The sequence below is a fragment of the Pinus tabuliformis genome, chromosome X, assembly GCF_031772625.1.
Source record: "Pinus tabuliformis cultivar Carrire ecotype Pingquan chromosome X, CPIR1, whole genome shotgun sequence".
NCBI lineage: Eukaryota > Viridiplantae > Streptophyta > Pinopsida > Pinales > Pinaceae > Pinus > Pinus tabuliformis.
This window is the reverse complement of record NC_142308.1, coordinates 367,050,183-367,056,075: the sequence shown is the minus strand read 5'-3', so window position 1 is coordinate 367,056,075 and position 5,893 is coordinate 367,050,183.

Below are 5,893 nucleotides of genomic sequence, written 5' to 3'. Positions count from 1 at the left end.
AGAAATTAAGTAAAAATACTGCCAATTTTAAGAAATTGTTTACCTAAACCCTCTAAAAGTCCCAAGAACCTTTTCTGAAACCCCTGAGCATAATTCAAATCCACAAATTATGGTTGCCCCTATCGCCATGGACGTAAGACCCATTACCACTCCACACCTAGACCTGGACCACCTTCCCCTGGCTGATAAGGACTTCCAAATAAAAGATACTACTACCCTAGAGCCCCTGCTCAAAGTGCATTGTCAAAGTAGGGACAGATACCTCAACCATGCTGATGATATTGGCCTATGGGAGTCAAATTTGCCCAAATACCAGTTCCCCCAAGTTCACATCTTTCCAGAGATTGTTCATATGTGCTATACATGCTACGTCCCCAGCCATAGAACTATAATGTCTCATGACCAGAAGGTCCTATTCACTATCACAACTAAGTCCATTAATGAAATGTTGCAGTTCCAACCAGGGCCAAACCTAACTCCACTCTCAATTGGAGACCTGTTGGACCAGTATCCCAAGCTAAGCCCTGCAAAATTGGCCCAGTTATTCCAAACCTTCATTAGAGAGGAAAAACACATCCCTAAGGACCCCCCTCCATATGTATCAGCTATTTTCTCTCCATGGGGCTAGAACATTGTAGCCATGATATCATGTGTTTTGGGTTACACCACAAGTGAGTACATTGATGAAATTATTCTTGCTTTCATGTCCATTTATACCCCAGGACAACCTCCTGCAACCATATATGACTTTGCCACATTCATAGCTGATAGAATGCATGAGCAGTTCACAAGAATGGGAAATGAGAGGGTGTTCAAATACTCCTCTATATTATACCATCTATTTCTGTATTATCAGTCAAAAAAAGTTTCCTTTTACCCTCCAGAAGCTTGACACCAGGGGCCAACCCAGATCTGTCATTTTTTGGACCCCACTTTTCCATGAGTTTGGGTCACCTTATACATACTCGGACTTTATAGATTCTTTTGTGCATCCAGTCATGACCATGCTTACTGGGAATCCTCAACCTAGGATAAGCCCAAAGATAAAGAGAGTCCTCCAGCTTTCCAAGCAAACCAAAGTGGGTGATTGGTACCTTTACCAAAACCACAGGAAATCAGAATATATCGTTGCCTGCTTGCACCATATAAGTTGCCAAGATACCTCCCTATGAGGTTGTTTGCCTTAGAATATTACAGACAAATCATCGATGCAGATGAAGTGAACTTCATCAATGCCAAGAAGAAGGCCTATTTCAAAATCAAAAATCAATTAGGTCCCTTCATATGCAATTCCAGAGAGGCGGGGAAAGAGGCATACCTAATCCTGCAAAGAATGAAATTCTAAAGGAGTTTTGTATGGAGATATGACCCTTTAGAATTCATTACCAATTAAAGATAGAAGGTCAAGCTAGGACCTTTCATCCACCACCCCATACCAGAAATAGAAGCATATGCCAATCAAACAGAATGGGTGGAAGGTACTTTAGTAGATAGAGACAACACAAGAGTAGATGTAGAAAATGCTCTGATTGATTTGGAAAAGCAGCTTGATGAGAGCTCTTTTCTGCAAGTACCAGAAGAGCAAGAAAGAGCCATGAGTACCCCTCCAATCATGCAGACTCCTCAGAATGAGGAGAAAATTCCAAAAAGAAATAGAGAGGGAGCTTCCACTTCAGGAATGGACACCTCTAATTTGCAACAGGAAACAAGCAAGAGGCAAAGGCTCAATCCGGCCTCTGAACAAGAATACATAGAAGAATCAGCACAGGTTACCAACATAGAGGTAGAAAGAAGTAGGCCCACTACTCCATCTGAAGGCATGCAAGAGCCTTCCACATCATAGACTCAGATGTTGGAAAGGTAGCTTAGTGTGGAAGTATCTTCCTTCAACAGGCCTACTGACAAAGACTAGGACATAAAAGACAGGTACAAGGAAATCAAAGTGAGAAATGAGAGGCTTAAGGCCCAAACATATGCTCAGTACCTAAAGATGACTCCCACAAATCAAACAAGACTAATGTCAGCCTTTGACATTAAAGAGGGAAAGCTACAGGTATCTTTCATCAAACCTATAGCTCAGCAGCCCAAGACAACATCTGATTTCAAAAAGGTTGACTTTGAAGTGTTGGCAAGGGATATTCATCCCATAGACCATATTGAACTGAACAAACAGGCTGTAGATGTGATATACTCCACCCTGACAGGTAAAGCCATAGCTACTCATCAGCTACAAAACTCTTTAAACAACGTCTCGACACAATTTCAGTTAGAGAAAGCCTCCTCACAGGTTAAGGATACAAGGATCAAGTCCTTAGAGGACTTAGTGATTGAATTGGGACATGATCCCAAGGATATAAAAGCTACAAAGCAGCTTATAAAGAAGAAAAATGATGATATTGCTGCACTTAAGAGGCAATTAAAAATACCCCAGCTGCAACATCCTCAAACTCTAGAAGTCTTAGAGAGCCAAACCAAACATGAGGAGTTGATGGACTTGGTCCTAAAGATGAATGATCAATTAAAGGAGATAGAAAAGGAGTTGGATGCTTTAATTCAATTGAAGCAAAGCAACTTGGCTAGAACTTCTAAAGATTTCATCCCTATAGTATCCACAGTAGTCCCTTCTACACTGGCAGCTTCACTAGCACCTACAGCTCCACCTGCCACAACATTGCCAGTCACAGCAGAATCTACAACAACAGGTGCATCAGGAGAGAAAGTAGTAGAATTGGTTAAAGCCATGGAAGAGATGTCTATCCAGGCTACAAAAATGAACAGATTGAAAGAAAAGGTGGCAAGTTTGGAAATTGACTACAAACTTGCCCAGCTTAAGCAAAAGGAAGAAGCACAAAAGGCCCAAAGAATGAGTGAAAGAATCAAAGTCTTAGAGAAAGACTTAACACTGGAGAAACCCCTTGGGCAAACCAAGGAAATGTTGTGGGCCAATATCATTGACTCTGTCAATGATATTTGGCCATCTATTCAAGTTATTTTTGAGTAGACAGAATTAGTAAAGATAGCTACAGAAGCTATCCAAAAGGTCAAAGAAGAATTAGGAGACATGCTTGAGGATGCCAATAGACTCATCCACTTCCTCAACAACAAAAATAGGTATGAGCTCCATGAGCTGGACATAGAAGATAGAACTGAGACCATTTTGGAAATAAGGAAGGTCCTTTCCAAAAGGAACCTTATGCTTAACTTAGAAGAAAAGTGCCACAACATGCAGGTAGCCATTGATAGGTTCATGGCTAAATTCCAAATTTTGAGGGAGAAAGGTCTGCCCAGTCCTTTGGTTATCAATGACAAACTCATGACACAGTTGGACTATGGTAATAGACTTAGACAATTGGCTAAGGAACAAGCTAGCACTTCATCAATAAAAGCCCTACCAATAGGCAAAGTTTTGTACAACACATTTGAAAACTTGTTTTTCCTTGAGCATGAGATAAAACATTTATTCCTCACCAAGCCCAATTTTTCCAAGTATACTGAAGCTGATGAGATCTATAGGAGGATGATGAATGTCAAATTACCTAAGGCAGAATGGTGGGAAAAGATGACTGATTTACTGTGAGAAATTTACAGTAAAAAGTCACTGTATAGTAAAAATTGGCAGCCAGGTAAACAAATGAAAACAGGGCAGCAAGGTCAAAGAGTATCAGCTGAAAGATAAAAGTTGAAGAAGATTCCATCATCAAACACCACAACTGCAAGCCAGCATAAAGGGCTACAAATCCAATCATAAAAGCCAGCAGTACCACATAAAAAGGGATAGCATGAAATAGTTCATTAGCTGTCTCTATCTTCTTGCAAGAAGATATTTGTATTTCCTAGATTAAATCTCAAGTTAGTTTGAGATATTTTGTAATAATTTTTTGTATAAATGATTCACAATTCGAAGTATGTAGGGTGGATTCTTAGACATTTCTATAGACTTTCTTGATCAAAGATTGTAAGCTATTGTATCACTGTTTGGACCAACAAGCTGGATTAACGAATAAAGCCAATACATTTCACAAGATTCATGTGTAATGCAAAGTACATACAAGTATTTTCTCTTGTGTTGTTATCTTTCTTTAAAAGTTTTTCCATAATCTTTAATGTATCTGAAATGTGAATGCTATAATATGGAATGATATCTCAAAATTTTCTTCATTGCACTCTGTTTTAACTATTATGCATTTTAATGTTTTCTGCTAATTATCTAAGTTAAGAAATTCTTGACTGCTCCTTAGTTCAGGTAGTTTCCCTCTAATCTATAGTAAAGGATTCTTAATTTCCCTTTGCTCATGATTAACATCTGTTCTTTATTTTAATCCCAGTCTGAGAATTATTAAGTGCTCTTTCACCCTAGTTAAGATCATTTCACCCATCCGACCTAAAGACTTGTACTTCACTCTACTAGCATGCCCTTTTAACACTCCCTTTAATGAGTTAATCCCAGTTCTGCTGTCCTTGTTTGACTCCATAGCTCAATGGTCCAGAGACTTCATTCTATCCATCTATTTTAAGTATTCCACCATCCAACCTTCAATACAAATCAAAACCCCCTGAACTTTAAGAACTAGCCTAAAATCCCAACAAACGAAGCTAAATCATATAGAAAGAGCCCTCTCTGAGTCATAGGTTGGCTAGAGCCTATACTTAAAATATTGGTTTGTGGTTACCTTGGTCATTTCCTTATTTTGATAACTTCCAGGGGAAAATTCTGAGTGATAACAGATGGAAAGAGAATTAGCAAAAAAGCAGAAGAATCTAGCCTCAAGGACTTAGCCCAAATGGAGACAAAGACTATACTATCTCCTATGTTTGTCCCACCTCCTATGCCTCTAAAAGGTGGAAATTTACCCTTAGGAGAATTGGGCATTGATGAAGAAGAGGAGGATAGAGTTATAGATCTATTCGACTTCAGATTTGATAGAGGAATATACAAAATTACCCAAGAAAGAAGGAAGTTCTTAATCAGAGAACCCACCAATCCTATCACAGTCGCCACTGAATGAGATATTGTGTTGGATACTAGAATTAATCCATTGGCAGTAACTTCTACTAGATCTGCCTTTACTACAACCATCGAGATAAATATTGAAATTTTGACCAAAGCGCTGGAAGAACTCAAAGGGAAGTTAACCAATTCATAACAGGAAAATGAGAAGTTATGCACAGAGGCTCAAACTTTGTCTGCCTTCATTTCTCACAAAGGATACTTCCAAGAAGTCGATTTCAAGGAAATAAGAGTGGTGGAAAAATCGTGAAAATGGTATACAAAGAAATGATAATCCTCCATAAGACAACATCTTCATTAACAAAAAATGAACAAGAACTCAAAGTGAAAGAAGCCTTAGTAAAAATAACTTTAATAGAAGTAGATCACATATATGGATGGGGCATGGAGTACCCTGATGCAATGAATATATTAATAAGAAAATATGGGATGGGTATAGAACAAGATAAGGCCAAGGTTAGAATTATTTTCGAATCACATAAAAAAATGGGAAGAGATGTGGCTAGAATATTGAGCATATATCAACCTCTTTAGAGTATGTTAGATTCCCTGGTAAAGTCATTCAAAATAGCCTCCATTGATGCACTAGGAGTAATGAAGCTTGAGTAATAAATTCAGCAAGAAATTCTAGAAAAGATAAATATAATGAGGCAGGACACTACACTAAAAGGATTTGGAACCCACAAAAGGAGCAATTGTAAACCATATTATGGAGCCAATAAAACTACACACTAGGCTTTTTGTGCTTTTCCGAATACAAACAAATGAGAAGACTATACTACCATATGGTGTCGAATGTGAAATCAAATATGAGAGGATACAATCAAGTAAAGTTTGATATATTACCTCTGAGTACAAAACATGGCACATCTACTTAACGAAAGA